The sequence below is a fragment of the Haematobia irritans genome, chromosome 1, assembly GCF_050003625.1.
Source record: "Haematobia irritans isolate KBUSLIRL chromosome 1, ASM5000362v1, whole genome shotgun sequence".
Taxonomy (NCBI): Eukaryota; Metazoa; Arthropoda; class Insecta; order Diptera; family Muscidae; genus Haematobia; species Haematobia irritans.
Genome location: NC_134397.1, coordinates 108,471,667 through 108,490,811, shown reverse-complemented (window position 1 = coordinate 108,490,811; position 19,145 = coordinate 108,471,667). Strand labels below are relative to the sequence as shown.

Genomic DNA, 19,145 nt, shown 5'->3' with positions numbered 1-19,145 from the left:
TGAAAAATTTTCATCAGTTAAGTTTCTAACTAGCACATGGAATATATACGGGAGATGGCAGATATGTAGATATCACGGTTGAAAATTTCGTTAGCTAACGTAGCACTAACGGAGATTCATGAAAATGGGGGTAAGTCAGACTAAGTAAGTGATCGACATTCTTTAATTTTTAACTGAAAATTTGTATCGAGCTACCCATGTTTAATCAAACTAGAAAAACGAAGTCAGATAGGAAAGTAATTGAGAATAGTTACGCTTTTAGTTGAGTTTTGTTGTTGGGGAAAATTAGTTGAGTTTTGCATTCAACATCAATTGAATTCTCAATTGAATCAATTAACAAATTTAATTGAAAATCTCTAATAAAATCAATTAATGTTTTTTTTTTATCATTTATTTTACCAATTTTCAATTAGAACTGAGATTGATACTGTCGTTTTCGTGATTAAAGATAATTAAATTAGTTAGAATTCCAAATGGTATATGTTGAGAGCTAAGCGGTTTACTACGATTTCTACGTATGGTAGGATACGTCGTCATTGTATGTCAAATACAATGCAGTTTCGATGGACCATCCTTGGTTGGCGAATACAGATGGCACTATAAAATTTAGGGATTCGGTGATATACATTTTTGCTTTCGCGAAGACGCAGGAAAAAAGGAAATGCACATATAATTGGGCTATGGTTTCATTCGATACGTGTGCATCCACACACGAACACATGTTCATTTATTAACCGATTATGTGGTGGGACCGTAGTGAAGGTATGTCGTATCTTGGATTTTTCAACGTCTAATACTTGGACGGACGACAAAAGCTTTTTCTATCGGACCAATTGAATTGTTTTGTCGCAGCTGGCGTGTTTGGCGTGGAGGAATGTCCATGTTTTTTTTTGTATTTATTGTGTCATTATGACTCATGAAAGAATATGCAGCCCTAGCAATGATGGGTTTATTCAGTATATATTAGTTTGACCCACATGCATGATGATATTCGTATACATAGACTCGGATAAATATTTGAGTGTTTTTGTTTCATTGGTTTTGAGCAGATATGTTACGATCATAGCAGGAATGCCGCCAGGAGAGTCATAAATCGGATTAGTTATTTGGGCTTTATGATTTAGGGACGGTCAGATCCTGGATTTACGACTACCCAAGATGCTCTTGGACATGGTCGGTTGTAGATTTGGATGATCGCGAGAATTGCACATTTGGCCTATGGCGTATTGAGGAGACGATTTCATTGATTGCATACTGGTGGGGTCAGGTCCGAACAGCAGAACAGTAGCTGTGGTATTAGATACAGCTCTTGTTTTTGCCCTGTAATATTGGAAGTGCCTTTTGGGGTATAAATAGCTTGGCTGAATTTTTTTTTTATTTTTTTTTAGGATTCCTCTGCATGATTTTATGGTGACGCTGTAGAAATGGCTGCTGGACGAAGCGATTGTCTTTTGTAGGATTAGAGTTTTCAATTATATCGATTTCGATAAATCTGAACTACCATGATATGGATAACCGGGTAGAAATATGAATAGGGTTGCCCACACTTGGATCACATGAAAATGCTAAATTGCTAATATATTGAGAAATCGTTGCTAACGTGTTCAATCCTATTGTTGAGGGTAATGCCTGGTTTTTGTTGAGAACACGATTTTCTCAACAATTTCTCAAATTGAATATTACCCGAATCATTTGAAGCAATGTTTGAAAAATTGTTGAAACTTAGTATTTTTTCAAACGTTTGTGTTTATTGGGCGCCTACTTTTGGGATTGCGTTTTTTTTGTGAAGTATTGAGGTCGTTCTGTACAGATATACGTGAATGGTGAAACCGACGGGTTACGGATCCAGTGTCCGACTTCGTAGTTCCCAAATTTTTACTTCTACACGGGCTCCGAATAAGAAATTTGGCTTTGTGACGGCCACTTGATTTATGTTAATTGATATTCGTATGAGTTACCGCTCACACGCCGACCGTTTTACTGCTCATTCTCCAAACGATTTATCTGGCCCTCTCGAGCTCCCAATGGATGTCAGCACCATCTGTTGTCAACTTTTGACATATGAATGGACTGATCAAAGGGGGAGTAGATAACCATGGTTGGATTGTCGGGCTCAACAACATGGAGCATGACTTTGAGGAAGGTCACGTTGTGCGTTCTGTTACATTTAGAAGCGGACAGAGAAACTTCATTTTCATTGCCCAAGGTGAAGTTGCAGTGAACGGTCAAATGTGGTGATACTCTTATTGGTTAGAGTGGACCATACTTATTTTGTTGTTTGTGGCGAGGGAGTGATTGTCTCGTCTAGGAGCTTGATTGGAGTTAGAGCTGACATCCTTTTAAGAGGAAAGTTTGCCGAGCTGTCTTTTTTTTTTGGCTGGTTGGATTTACATCGAAGACCAGGGTGTTACTTTTTTCTATTGGAATTAGCATTTTTGCTAAAGCAACCCGGGTAAGCATCTCTCCAATATGAGCTCCAGGTCAGGGTACATATAAGTAATTATTTCGTGATTTTCTCTGGACATATAGGAAATTGTGGTGCAGTGGATCTGGTAGAACATATGGTCAGTGAATCTATCTATGTGCATCGCAATATTCTCGGGGTTGGAAATGTGTAATACACATATGTTTTTGATCTGTTCCCAAGAGAGAAGAAATGAGTGAGTACAAATGACAAGAAAACATGAAGTGTTGCCAGCAAGCAAAGTAAGCACATTGGGTGCATTTTCTTCAATTTTAATTTGAAAGTCAAGAAAGCAAGTTATAATTGCTCATAAAACTGCAAATGAAACGCTTAACCTGATGACATAATTAAGGTTATGCAAGCATATGTTACATAACCGTCAACACGTTTCCAATTATACTAACATTCTTAACCGAAATTTATCCTAAACAATAAAAAAAGGATAAAAAGAAAAATTCAAAACATATTTAAGCTTTCTTAATTCTCATTAAAGAAATCAAATGTTCTGATATTGATCTCAAAATAATGTACATGTTAATCTAAATTGAAAAACAAATTAAAACTAACCTTCATTTTGGCAAATCTTCAAAAGCAAATATTCAAGTTTAATTGAAGTTTACTAGAACTAAAAGAAAACTGAAACAACATAAATTATGCCATATATAATATTTATTTAAAAGAAAAGATATTTAAATTGAAAAAAAAACAAAATTTTTCATCGTCAATTTCAAGAAGCACAACGGTATTTTATATAAAGAAAAAGTAAAAAAAAAAGAAAGCAAAGTATAAATGTATAAAGAAACAAAGCAAATAAAATGTATGAGGAAATTATACTTCTGTAACGTATAAAAAAATTATAAGAATAAAATAAATTAAAAATTATAAAATATGTTAAGAGGAAAAATAATAACAATTAAAATATTATCTGTTGTTAGAATATCGATGCAATGAGAAATGAAGCATTGACCAGCGAATGTTTTTTTTTAAACAAAGAGTTCATGTATTTTAACTTTTATTATTATTCCTCGACTACTTACCTAGATGTAACGTATATACTTACCAATATACCTGAATTTACTTACTTATATACTTAGATTTACCTAGTTGCTCATTTAGAAATTTCTTATTTTTATTGGACAAATTGTCATTTTTATCGGTCTACCCTAATATATTGAATATGTGAATTCTTGTAAATTGAAAACACAATGTTTTGATTTCGCTTTAACAAGTTCGGGGATGTAGCGTCTGTGAGTGAAAGTCTGTGAGCCACTGTAAGGGGGATTCTGATAACAGTGGGGCAAGAAAGAATCTCACTGGATGGTCATATGGGACCATGAAGAGGGAGGGCTGCCCAGCAAACCAATGACATCTGGTTTGCAGAGTCAATTCGCGCATATAAACACATCCCGACAGAGTTGTATCTTTCTTTTCTAGAATGTCCGTCCGTCCGTTTCAATTTAAATTTCAAATGCAAATTTGTGTAACCGTCCATTGTTCAACGTTTTTTTTTTTTTTTTAGAAAAAATAATGTTTCCACCTGGCACTTAAATTTTTAAATGAATGGATAGAGCGGAAGAACCCCCATGTCCGGCGAGCTACAGCCGCAGCAAAACGCCAAGAGTGCCACCGCTTTTTTTTACAAAACCTGTCCATTACAATATTGTATCCCGTCAACGCAAAATATGGTGTAACACCTATAGAAGAATGAATTGTCGTACGCAATGAGCACTCTATATCAGACAAATGCTCATCCCAACGAGATTGGTCTGTTTGCAGGTAGCCTCTAATGCCATTCAAAATTGTCTGATTCACCCTTTCGCTAGCGTTACTTTGTGGTGAATGTATGGGGGTCCTCATATGTTTTATACCAAATAGTTTAAGCATGTTTTGAAAAGCCTCTGAAATGAATTGTTGTCCATTATCTGAATGGATTATTTCGGGAACACCGAATTTGTGAAAAATTTCTTCTATTAGAAATTTATTTACAACTTTAACGTTCGCTTTTGCCATAACCCTCAATATCACGAATTTTGTCTTGTGATCAAGCACTAGAAAAATAAAAGTTTTTCCAGATCTTGATCGTGGATATGGGCCAAGGAAATCTATATAGATTTTCTGAAAGGGCCTTATAGTCACAGTTTCTTTGCCCATAGGTGGTCTCAAAGTCTGCTTAGGATGTTTGATTTCCTTACATGCATCACACTTGGCTACAAAATTCTTAATTTGTGTTACCATCGATGGCCAGTAGAAGTATTGTCGCACATTATATAATGTCTTCGCCGTTCCACCATGAGTAGTATTTTCCTCATGGGATTTTCTGACTACTTCTTCTGTCAATTTCGCAGGTAACCAAATACGCCAACAATCCCCTTCGGTTTCAATTTCATCCCTGTTGAATTTCACGCGCTTGTAGACTATACCTTCTGATATTTTCAGATCAGGTAGTTGATTTTTATTCTGTTCGATTGTATCAATCAATTGTAAATATTCATCGCTTTGAAATTCATCAGAGTTGAAGTCAATAATATCATTCCCGTCAAATGCTACTTCGTCCATGTCAAGACGCGACAACATATCAGGTACCACATTCTTTGTACCTTTTCTGTGCTCTATAGCAAACTTGAAACCTTGGAGTTTTAAACTCCAGCGTGCTAGTCGCCCGTTCAGGTCATGTTGCCGCATGAGCCACTGTAGACTGGAGTGATCTGTTATCACAGTGAACTCCATCAACTCGATGTATTGCCTGAATCGTTCGATAGCTAATAAAACTGCAAGGCACTCTTTCTCGGTGGTCGAATAATTGCGTTGGGCCGAATTCAATTTTTTTGAAAAATATTCAATCGGGTGTTCTTCGCCATTATCATCTCTTAGAAAGAGTACGGCACCAACTCCAACGTTTGACGCGTCGCATTGTACGAAAAACGGTTTGCTAAAATCTGGACTAATTAACACTGGGCTTGATATGAATCGCAATTTCAATTGTTCAAACGCGTTTAATGCCTCCGGTGTTAAATTGAATTTAGGAGTCTTTCTCAGAGTATCGGTCAGGGGTGCCGTAAGTGTAGAAAACTCATGAATAAACCTGCGGTTCCAGCCAACGGTCCCTAAGAATTTCCTAACATCCTTAGCGGTCTTTGTTGGTTTTATTCTAGCAATCGCTTCTACTTTGCTTACGTCCGTTTTCAATTTACCTCCACCAACAATATATCCTAAATATTTCAATTCTTTATGGCTAAACTTCGATTTCTCCATATTGATAGTCAGTCCTGCTGCTGTCAACCTTTGTCCAACTATTCTTAACATGTCAATGTGATTATCAAAATTGGGTGAAACGACAAGTAAATCATCCAGGTATACAAACACTCGGTCTCTCAACTCTGAACGAATCACTTTGTCCATCAGGCGACACATCCGTTGAGCTGCATTACACAGTCTAAAAGGCATCACTTTAAACTGGTAATGTGGACGACCTTGTACCGTAAATGCAGTCAACGGACGGCTAGATTCCTCCAAAGGAATTAGCCAAAAATGCATCCTTTAAATCAATTGCCGAAATATAATGTGTGTCACCCAATCGCGATAATAACCCATCGATGTTAGGCAGCGTATATGCGTCCTTGCGAGTAACCTTGTTTAACTCTCGTGTGTCCAAGCAAAGTCTATTTTTACCTGGCTTCACCACGAGAGTAACACGATTATTCCACTCGGCATTTTCCGCTAATTTTATCACATCTAGCTCTAACATGCGGTCAAGTTCGCCAAACATAAGTTTCTGGACAGCAGGACTCACTGGGAAATACCTCATTTTCCTAGGAATTGCATTTCCTACGTCAATGATGTGTTTCTCAATGTCAGTCTTGCCTAGACCATATTCAGTATAGCATCGAAAACAACTCTTCACATCCTGTAATACCAATTTCTGTCCGTCTGTTAATTCATGTACTTGTGGGTTTTCAAAGGGTTCATAATCAATTTCATTAATCATGTCGTCAAAGCAAATACGTATTCCTAACTCATTCCAAAAATCAAATCCTAAAATCAATTCCTGTCTCAAATCTGGTACTAAATAAAAATACATCTCACGTATTTTATTCCCACATTCTACTTTGAGTTTCACTTTGCCTATAATCGTCCTTTCCTTCCCATCTGCAACTTTAACTCTAGATTTGAAATCAATCAGACTGGCATTCATTTTCCATACATGATTTACCTGAACAACTAATGGAAGCACCACTGTCCATTAAACCTTTAAACACATGTCCATTCAATATTACGTTCATATAAGAACGAATATCATGCTCATTTGTGAGACAAGTGGAGGCAATTTCTTTTCGTTCTCTTCTTCTTCGCTCGTGTCCTTTCCTGGCTTTAAAAATCCTTTTGTTCACCTCAGGAACAACATCCTTAAAAATTTCTGAACGGATTCGTTTATACCGCTCTAGTCGTTGATCATATGGAATAATTGTCTTGATTCTTCGTCGTTCTAGTTGGCAGGTAGATTCATGTGTTTTCATGAGGATATCTCGTTTGTCGTTAGATGTCAAATTTACTATATTACTATTCATGGCATCATTTGTACAATTATCGTGGTTTGTATTTTCGGGTACTTGTCCTATCTTGCCATTACATGTCAAATTTAATTTTACTGAGCTGTCTCTCTTGTCGAACATGTGGGCCCAGTTCTCACTATGTTCTTCGCTGGGTTTTCCGAACAGCGAGGACACTTTGGTGATGTGACGCCGTCGAACCCACACTTATAGCAAAATATAGCCCTTTGTTCGACAGGACAGTCAATAAACGAATGGCCGGCTTGCTTGCATTTCCAACAAACTAGCTGTTTTGAAGCATGGCTTATTGCTTCCACCTCAAATATGTCATGTTCAGGTAAGCAGTCGGAATACATTTCATTCACTCGTCGGTAATTATGTTGTTGTGGTTGACGAAAACAAGTGCGTTTCGAAATAGTCCTTTCGGCCCTTTTACATTCCTCAATCAATTCATCCATCGTATCAATATTCTTAGGATATATTAATTGAATCAATCCCTCCTTTAAATTGTCTTTTATGACACGAATGAGTTCGTGTTCTTGAATCGGGAAACGCATTTGGTTTCTTAATCTAGAAATTTCCGAAATGAAAACATCAGACGTCTCAGAATTCAATTGCCTACGTTCCATAATCTTCCTTTGAATTTCAAAGTCACTCTCGAAATTGCGAAATTTTTTTATGGAATGGTATTTCAATTGTGGCCACTGACAGACAGGATTTTGCTGTCTGAACTCCCACAACCAATCGTGTGCTCTTCCAGTCAACAGATGATGAAAACCTTTCACGAAAATGTCCCAAGGACAATTGTAATCAATTCTCAAGGCTTCTGCCCTGAAAACAAAATCTTCCACGCTCACAGACTTTGATGAGCCATCAAACCTTAATCCCCACTTTTGCAACTGCATCGGTGTGATAGGTTTATAGCCCATCGTAAAATTCTGTATGTGGCTATAGTTATTAGGATATGGCATGTTAGAAAATGGGTCATGATTATTGTGATATCCTTGGTGGTGGCTATTATAATTCATACCCTGGTCATACCAGTCTGTATGGTATGGAAAAGAATCTGGATAGTATTGTGGTGGCATATAATCCTGTTGTTGTCGAGGTATTGTGGACCCATAGCTATCGTTTCTGTTGGTCATCATTGTGTTCTCCCTTTGTCCGTCAAGTGAATTCCTGATCGCCCTAGGTATCATATCGGATAATGTCTGCTCTTTTGAACGCATGATACTAGCTTGTGCAGCTCCAACAGAAGCGTCAACATAATTTCGTATGTTGATTCCATTATTACCAGTCTCTTCATTTTGATTGTCATTTTCCTGTAATGTAGGTAAATTTTGAGGTCTGTTCTGTCGTGACATCGTAGCAAATTCCCGTGCAGTTCGGCTACTGTACGCATTCGGAGTAATTGAATTTAATGAACCTGGACTAGATGTCGTACGTGGTCCTAATAGTCTAGATGTCGGATTAACTGTCTGATTAGATTCAACGACTGTACGATTAGGGTCAGACGTAGTCGAGTTGGAATTCGCGGTATTGTTATTCGTATTCGAATTTACTTGTACATTTGAATACGTGGCCGTATCCCAAATATTATTATTTTGGCTATTCCTCGCGGCAATGCGCCTTGACGACCTTGAGCCTGTCCGACTTGGCATGTTCGAAGGAAATTGTTAAAAAAAAAAAAAAATACAAAAAAGAGAATATTCCCTATTTCTCAAACAAGAACTAAAGGATAAAAAACAAAAAAAAAAAACGTGTAATACTCGATGTGATAATTTATAGAAAAGTTCAAAATTGACGAAAATTGAGAAATTTTGTAACGGAAAAATTCAAATTTAAGAATTGGTATATGGAAATATTTTTAAATGGTTATTTTTTTGGTGTTTGTATGGCACTATGAGGAATTTAAATAATTAACTATTATGTTATTAAATATATTGTTATTTTTATTAGTTATATTGTTAACAGAAAACAATGGACAAAACAATTATTTAAACAAATATTTATTAGTAATATTATTTTCTTTTCTTTTAAGGTAAACTCAATGCATTAATTTGGCTTAAATTTGGTAACGGATCTAATGCAAAAAGGTTTTGGTTTTCTTCAAGATAAGATTTATTTTAAAATATTAATATTAGATATTATTTAATATGGATGTAGATAATAATTTATTTACGTTTTCTTAATAATAAAAAAATCGAAGAAATCTAGTCAGATTTAAATAACGATGTTTTCATTTAAAATTGTTGGATTTTCTGGCCAAATATCAAAATCGGTATACTGGGAAAAATTGTCATTGGATGTAGCCTTCCAAAACAAATAGCACTATTTTCGGATCAACAACAAATGTAATATCTAGCTCTATAGCGACAGAATACATGATCCTTGTCCGAAAAATAGTGTTATTTAATCCAGTTGGCGTTTTAGAACTTGAAAAAAAAAATTCTTGCAGACGTTACAGCACAGGCATGGCAAAGAATTGCCTTCCGGGATACCGCTGGAAAAATTAATCCTTTTTCTAAAATATGAATTATTGTAAACTAAAAAATACTTAATTTGATCGATATGGGTAGCTATCATGATTTGATTGTTTCGATATCTAAACATCAAAACAAGAAAGCAGCCCCACGTTGGGCGCCAAAATGTAACAACCCCTCTATTTAAGCGAATTTGGTACTTGGTGGTGTTTTGCTACGGCCTAGCTCGCCGGATAGGGGGATTCTTTTCGCTTTTAAAGGTTGTACATTTAAATTTTTTTATGTACCAATTTGTTTTCCTGGACCAGAGCTGGGAGGATCACAATTTGTATAATATAGCAATTACGATGGTACAGCCCTGATATTATTTGGGTAAGCTCTCTCATTGAGTGACATTGTATACTTGTCTCATAGACCAAGGAAGGTATAGACATCTCAAGTGAATTCACAGCTCTGTAGTTTGTCTGCACACTGTAGAGGGCTCTTCTTCGTCTGCAATTGAGTGATTTTTTAATTTGGCTTTAATTTGTTTTCTTTCCTTTGTTCTCTCGTTGAAACACCAAATATTGTGAAAGTTTATAAAATACTATTCATCCACACCTTTTTTGTAATGCAAATTGACTAATTTATACGGTTATTCTCGTTTTCCAAAAATAAATTGAGTCACTTGACTGCGCAATTGAGTGGAATGACTGCGCACTGCAAATAAACAAAACCATGGTGAATTATCAAGGTATGTCTCTATATTTTCTTGGTCTATGCTCGTCTCTCTCAACCAGATGGCACAGGGATGGGAAGTCATATTTCACATGTGGGTTATTTTGTTTCGAGTGAGAGATTCCGATTTATGATTTTTGCCAATAGTTTGATTATTTAAATCTGGACTAATCTACATCTAACATGGGAGAGATTAGATGAAATTTTCCTCCCAGGCAGCCCACCCCATATGACATTCTTTTGTCATCCATGGTATTTTTTTATGCCTTTCTTTAAAAAAATACCCCAATATTATAATGACCTTTTTGTACATTAAATCGCCGTTACGAAATTTAGCCTTTTTGAAAGTTTAACACATATTAAATTATTTTTAACAATTAATCACATTATTTATTTAACTTAAATTAAATTTTTTTTGGTATATATAAAGATTTTAATAATTGTATCAATAAGGAAAATATTCAACAATCTTATTTAAGAATAATATTTGAAAAATAAGTCTATAACAAATCTTATAAAATTAGTTCATTTTCTCATGTGGAATTATATAGTAGCATCTGTGATATTTTATTTATATATACTTTTTTAAGTTTATTTAATATGCTTACTTTTTTTATATATTTATTTTTTTTTGCATGTATATTCATTTATTTTATTATTATTTTATTTTAAATATATAAATGTATTTTTTTATTTATTAATTAATTTATTTAATATTATTTATTAGCATGTGTTTTTATTAATTATATATATTTTTAGTATTTGTTTTATATATTTATTTATTTGGTCGATAATGCAGTTTTATTTGATTTTTATTTAGTGTGTATATATTTTAATTTTATTTATTGCATATATATTTATTAGTCGAATTTAATAATTTATTTAATATTTAAATTTTTTTATACTTATCAATTTATTTTGTTTATACATTTTTAAATGATTAATTTATACTTCTTAATATTTTTTTATTAACTTATACAACAATTCATATATATATATATATATATATATATATATATATATATATATATATATATATATATATATATATATATATATATATATATATATATATATATATATATATATATATATATATATATATATATATATATATATATATATATATATATATATATATATATATATATATATATATATATATATATATATATATATATATATATATATATATATTTCACGCAAATTATTAACAATATTTATACTTACAATAAATGTTTATATTTTTTTATAATTTTAATATATACATATCAATGATTTTTTTTCTTCTTTTTTTATAGATTCAAGAGATTATTAACAAAATAATTCTATTTACAAAATGATCTGATTATTATTAACAATTTGTGAATAATAATGAATTTTTGTAAAAAAGAAATATTTTAAAGTTTTTTTTTAGGAAATTGTTGATAATATGGGATATAACAAAAAAATCATCAATATGTATAAATCAATTTACTTAAAATAATTCATTTACATATACAAATTACAACAATAACAAATAGTTTTAGAAGAAATAACAGGGCATTTTTTTATGATTTTTATAATACTATTTTTAACAATTTTAAATTATATTTTCTCAATTTTGTATAAATTATGTATTCACATATATATGTACGTAAATTTTTGTGTAAATATTGTGATAAAAACTGTGATCTTGTTTTTTTGTATTCTAGTAGATTTAAGCTAGTAATTTTAGTTATTGTAGAATTTTTTTATATGTGAGAATATTAATATTAGTGGGTGGTTAATGTTAATAAGGGGTGAGGAATAACTCTCGTTAGGTTAAACGCACGTGGTGAATGTTAACATATAAATTTTAATCGTATTTTAGGTTGGTTGTTTTCAACAAATATTAAGCATTTTTACTTTTTTCCATTACCTTAACATTTTCCATTTGTATATTCGTTGGCAACAATGTTAATTTGGGTAAAGCTTGTATCTCAATTCTCCCCATTCAACTCACTCAAGCTCTCCTTATGCAAGTTCACCACGTGGAGCTTTCATCTAACCTAATCGTGGTTACTGGCATATACTGTAGATGGCCCTCGTGGTAACATGTGTTTGCAAGGTAAAGAATTTATTCTAGGAGAAGATGGCTCTGCCGCCCCTCACCCTAGCAGAAGACACAATTTCCATTAGAAGTTGCCATAGTAAAAAAAAATGCGTCTATTAAAGAAAATAGCTAACATTAAAATATACGTTTAGCTTTTTGTGATACCAAAGTGCAATATCACAATTTTAATACATCTTTTAATTAAGTTCAACTTAATTATTTTGTTTTTTTTGCACTATTAATGTATGTATATTTTGATGTTGGTTGACTTTTTTCTGTTTCTGTCCTATTTATAACCTATTATTTTCACTCAATTAATAAGGAATTAGGTAAAAAGTACACAATCTTAATCTTAATCTCTCAATCTTAAGAAAGGAAGCAATATATATATATATATATATATATATATATATATATATATATATATATATATATATATATATATATATATATATATATATATATATATATATATATATATATATATATATATATATATATATATATATATATATATATATATATATATATATATATCCTAACGCCATTCACACATGTGCAAATTGTCAATTATGTCGCCATCCAACTATTCGACAAGCAATCGTACATGTTGGCCTCGACATAATTCATACTTTTCAAATGATGCATGTGTCCAATGTCGAATTTCATTCCACAACAAAATCCTATGATCTCGACATTTTGTAATGTGAACTCAAAACCAAAATAACAAACATTTCGTACGTAGAAAAGTACGAATTACTACTATGCGGTGGCAACACCGTCGGCAAAAGGGGACGTGAATGTGGCTACCATTCCTGTCAACCAAAACAATATTGAAGAGGAAGACCATTTATTTACATTCTCTAAACTAGCCAACGTCACAAAATAAAAAATGAATAAAACTTTATGGAAGTCATTAAATGTATATCTCTTTGCAGAAAACTAAAATTATGGATTCTACGTTCTTGAAAACATTAAAAAGCTGACCGATGAAAAAATGGTGGACAATTAACTGGAACTACTTCAAATAGTTTATAATAATTGGTACGTCAATATGAAAAATTAAATCAACATTTTAGAGAAGTCACTAAATTTAAATCCCTTTGCAGACATCTAAAATCTTTGGATGCTACATTCTTGCAAACATTAAGAAGCCGAGCAATAAAAAATAAGTGGCTTATCGACAAGAAAAAGTTTCCAGAAACATTACAAGTGCAACCTATTAAAATTGTTAAAAACAACAAATTGTTGAAATCAACAACTTCTGGATGAACATGTGCATCACATCGTCAGTTTAATTCATATGCTATTATCAGTTTAAAATGGATATTTTGTGAATTCCTTCTGCTGGAAATCAATTCTAACACGCGGTCCAGTACGTTCCTAATTTCAAATTGCCCGCATGTTAATAAATGTTAATGCTGTTTTATGACACCAAAAGGAAGGAAATCGAATTATCAATGCAGAAGTGTTTACTAATAATGTTTAAGATATTTAAAGTTTTGTTGTTTGTTTTTGTTTTTTTGTTCTTATTTGTTGATATGTTTAATAAGATTATTATTAATCAATTGGTATTGTAGTGTATTATGTAGTGTAGTGTATTATTATATTTTATTTTGATTAAAATGAATAAATTATACAAAATTTATAGAATTTTGGCTTTGACTTTCAATTTGAAGTGGGGATATCATTCATACAAATTTAGGTTGAAAAGTATTTGCAACGATGTTAATTTTGAATTTGACTCGCATCGAAAATTGTTTGACAAATTATTGAGTAGCGATGCATTTCAATTTGAGGATAACACTTGAGATATTATTGCTAATGTGTTGAATTTCACTGTTGAGGGTAATGTCTGTTTTTTGTTGAGAACGCGATTTTCTCAACAATTTCTCAACTTGAATATTACCCCAATCCTTTGACAAAATGTTTGAAAAATTGTTGAAATTTAGCATTTTTCAAACGTTTGTGTTTATTGGGTTAGGTCAGGTTAAAGTGGCAGCCCGACTAAGATTCAGGCTCACTTAGACTATTCAGTCCATTGTGGAACCACATTAACTAAAAGTACCTATTACATATGGGCACTTCTAGTTTTAACCGTTGAACCTTCTCGATTATTTTCTTCTGTTGAACCAACCAGATTGTTCCAAAAACTTTAGCAGACTGCTTAAGTTAACGTTTTCCAGGTCCGCCAGTAATCTGAAGCTATATGCCCCTAAAATTTGCTTACGCCTTACACAAAATGCAGGACACTCACACAAGGTGTGTTTTATTGATTCCTTTACCTCCGCATCATGACAGCTCATACAATAGTCATTATACTTCCCACCAATAGTTTTTGCAAAATCGCCTATCAGGCAGTGACCCGTTATAGCAGATATCAGGAGTGATATCTGGCGTCTCGAGAACACTAGCATATCTAGTGTGCGGTTTAAGTTTAAATGGGGCCATATTTGCTTGGTGTCGTTACAACCCTTACAATTCTCCCATCGAACATTTGCCATCATGACAGCCTTCTCACGCAGTAAGAGCTTGCAGGTAGCCAGAGGCATACCAACAGATTGTAGTTCCCCTGGAATATGTAAGGTAGTTCCTAGCCTCGCTAGCTCATCTGCTTCGCAGTTCCCCGGTATGTCCAAAATAACGCCAAGGTATTTTGCACACTCCCTAAAGGGAATTTCAATACCCCCTAAGGAAATGGGTCTAACCGTGGGAGTTTTGCGATCTTTGCAGTACATGACTAGTTCTGTCTTTGCAGGATTTACCCCAATACCATAATCTTTCCCCATTTCTCAGTCATCCGGAGGGCTCTCTGTATAATATCTCTAACTGTTGATGGGAATTTTCCCCTGACTGCTAGCGCCACATCATCTGCGTATGCCACCACTTGTATCCTTTCTTTTTCTAGGGAAACTAAAAGGTCGTTTATAGCAACATTCCAAAAAAGAGGTGATAGAACTCCTCCTTGAGGAGTGCCTCTGTTCACATACCTTTGTATGTTTGCTTGTCCCAGTGAGGCTGAAATGCGTCTCTTCCTTAGAAGTTCGTCTAACAACCTAAGTATACCTGGATCAACATTCAGAGTTGTCAGTCCATTTAATATCGAGCTCGGATGGACGTTATTGAACGCCCCTTCGATGTCTAGAAACGCCACGATTGTGTATTCTTTGACAGATAGTGAGCTTTCAATATAGACCTGCCCTTCGAGTATGCATGTTGTCGTTTCGAGAGCAAATTTGAATCGACGCTATTTCTAAGATAAATATCTATCATCCTCTCCTGAGTCTTAAGTAGGAATGATGATAAGCTGATTGGTCGGAAATCCTTCGCACTCGAGTGAGAGGCTTTTCCTGCTTTAGGTATGAAAACGACTTGATTCCCTCCACTTTCGTGGAATATATGCTAAGTTGATACATCCTACAACCAGGGGATAATTCTGTCAGCCACCGCTTGTAACTCCGCCAAAGTAATTCCATCAGGTCCGGGGGATTTGAATGATCCAAATCTATTTAACGCCCATTTTATTCTAGATTCTGATACAATTTCCTCGATAGGAAACGACCGCTGAGCCACTGTGGCACCGCCAGTGCATGGTTCAACCGTCTGATTTCCGGAAAAATGTGTGTCCAATAGTACCTCCAGCGTCTCCTCACTGGACGTTGTCCAATTGCCCTCCGATGTTTTAATGAAACCTGGAGCGGAGCTCGTGGATGCTAGCACCTTCCGTAGTCTGGAAGCCTCGGACGTATTCTCAATGCTGCTGCAGTAATCATTCCAACAGTTATGCTGAGCCTTTCTCAGTTCTCGCTTGTATCCTCTCAGATTATTCTTGTAAGCGTTCCAATCTACAGGAGCTCTGGTGGACTTTGCTTTGTTAAAGAGCTTCCTGCACGATTTCCTCATATTACCTAACGCCGTAGACCACCATGGTGGTCGGATTTTCCCCCTTGGCTTCCCTTTAGGGCATGCAGCTTTCAGTGAAATGTGGAAGGCCTTAGTAATCCTCTCCACTGCGTGTTCGATAACTTGCACAGTGCTCATATTTGTCTCTGGTATTTCCGGTATCATCATATTGAACGATTCCCTATACCTATTCCAGTCAGCTTTCCTAACATTTGGCGGAAATATGGTGTTGGTGGTATGAACATCAAATTTGAAACTGATGTAGCGATGATCTGAGAAACTGTGTTCACCCAAAACCTGCCACTCACATATCATTTCATTCAGTTCTTGCGAGGCCAAGGCGATGTCCAAAACCTCTTGCCTGTTTTTAGTGACAAAGGTTGGGGCATCTCCCTTGTTGCAAACTACCAGATTAGTACGCAACATAAACTCTATTAGCGACTCTCCCCTTGCATTAGTATCACTACTTCCCCATATACTATTATGCGCATTCGCATCGCATCCCATAATGAGTTTCGTCTTTGTTTCCAGTGACTCCTCAACTAAGGTCTTAACGGCACATGGAGGCATCTCCCTGTCATGTCCCATGTAGACCGAAGATACCCAATATTTGCATTTGGCTATTTCTAAATTGCCAACGGCAGTGTCTGCATTGCACATTGAAGGAAGCAGAAACAAGTTAAGCTTGTTTTTAGCAAATATACAGGCTCGATTTACATCATTACCAGTATACTGCAATAGTTTGAACCCCGGAGTACTTAATTCACATATTTTGTTTCTATAAACATATGGTTCTTGAATAAGAACTATGTCTATGTCCCCTTTCATCAGGAGAACTTTTAAGACAGCATATGCAGCCTTACAATGATGAAGATTTATCTGGAGGATCCGTAGGACCATCGAGATTTTCAACAACCGTCACATCAGCCGCTTCAATCGAGCCATTAAGAATGTTCTCTTCAAAGATCTCGGTGACTCTCGCAATAACCATAGGTTCAACTTTGGTGAGTTCTGAGGCAGTAGAAGCCTCCTCACGCATACGGTATCTATCCATGTCTTCAACTTTGGTATATCCCTCGACTTCGCAAAAGGATCCGCTTACTTCTGATTCAGACAGAGGCTTGTCCATTTCTGAATCCTTTAGCTGATCGTTTTTATACACCTTCATTTGGATATAATGAAAGCCATAACATACACGGCCCTGAGACTTTGCTAGATGTGGCAAAGACTGAGTGTTCAATATAAACACTGCATGCCGTCTTGGTCCATCCACTTCATCCAAACGGCCAACCTTCCAATCAGCTGTTGGAAGATCTGGATTGCATCGTTTCAGTCTATTTAAAATAGATTCAGGGTCAGAAGGGTTTGCAGGTATCCAGGCATGTGCTCTAGGTCTAGCCGGTATTTCTTTCTTCTCGACTAACTCTAGAGCAGCTCCTTCCCAAACTTCACCAATTAGTATCAGAGCAGCTTTAAAACAGACCTCTGGTCCTCAAATGCGACTAGCTTTAATCGTCCTTGATACCCCAGCCTTTTGGTGTCGAGGATCTGGACCGGGAAACTTTTCCAGCACCTGTGAGTAGACGACAGACAGAGCATTCTCAATTTCCCCCCATTTTTGCTTTGGAACCATACCGTCCAATGCTCCTTTATTAATGATAGCCATAACAAGGCTGTCTTTAGCAACTGATACAAACGATCTTTGATCCCTTTTGGAGGATGGCAGCTCATCCGGTGATCGTTCCATTTTTCCAGTCTCAAGAATTCCTTGAGCCCATTTTAAGGAATCGCTTTGTTTAGCCGACAGCGTGTTTGGGTCGACTGATCCTAACTTCTTTAGGATAAACAAAGCATTTCTGCGTTCCTTGAATCTCTTTCGTGAGGGAGTACCTCCTTTTGATGTCGTTACCTTAGGAAAAGTACGACTTGTCAAAGTGTCGCCACCTGTCGACCCGTCTACAGGTCGACTAATTGGGCCTAACTCTTTGTCATTGCCCAAATTTATAACTCCAGTCGATACCCGTCCACTGGGCCCTGAAGTTAGCAACCCAGTGGATGTTTTTGAATTTCTCTGCATGGTGGCCTAATATCCCACCACACTTGAAATTCGTAGTAGGTACTTATTACGATGATTTTATCTGCTATTAAAAAAACACGTCCGTTCCGTTCGACGGTTGATATAGATTATGAAGTGGGGATATGATTCATACAAATTTAGGTTGAAAAGTATTTGCAACAATGTTAATTTAATTTCGCATCGAAAATTGTTTGACAAATTATTGAGTAGCGATGCATTTCAATTTGAGGATAACACTTGAGATATTATTGCTAATGTGTTGAATTTCACTGTTGAGGGTAATGTCTGTTTTTTGTTGAGAACGCGATTTTCTCAACAATTTCTCAGCTTGAATATTACCCTAATCCTTTGAAAAAATGTTTGAAAAATTGTTGAAATTTAGCATTTTTCAAACGTTTGTGTTTATTGAGGTTGGTCGAATCACGAGTATTCATAGACCATGACTAGTTTTATGTTGTTCAGGTAGCGAGTGTTTGCTTACCAAGTAACCCTTTCATAAGTCTATATTTGTACTGGTGTTCTATCCAGAACATCGCATCAGTGCAAGTCGCGCCGATGTTGCCAGATTGTATTTTGATAGAGTGACGCTTCATCGATTCACAATAGCAATTTATCGTGACTATTTTTTCGAAAAACATGAAATTCAAAGTGGTACAGTGTCATAAATAATCGCAGCAGTAAATATTTATTACTAATTGGAGCATTTCAATCATTAGAAATGCAAGATTTCACTTTTTTCTGTGATTGTTTTTAAAAAAGGCACCTAATAATTGCACTCATGCGATACGTTTTTGTAGTAACTTGGCGTGGTACAACTTCTCAATAGTGACGGCGCTTTTCCGACGAGTTTTGGATGTGGTATACGATTGTTTTCGACGTG

At 35.1% G+C, this 19,145-nt stretch overlaps 1 long non-coding RNA gene across 1 annotated transcript; it reads left to right on the top strand.

Moving 5' to 3' along the window:
- The first annotated feature begins 13,119 nt into the window (after positions 1 to 13,119).
- LOC142241167 (uncharacterized) lies at positions 13,120 to 13,938 on the top strand. Its single transcript, XR_012723510.1, has 2 exons — positions 13,120 to 13,329; positions 13,395 to 13,938. It is a non-coding gene; the product is annotated as an uncharacterized LOC142241167 (long non-coding RNA).
- Positions 13,939 to 19,145: the final 5,207 nt, after the last annotated feature.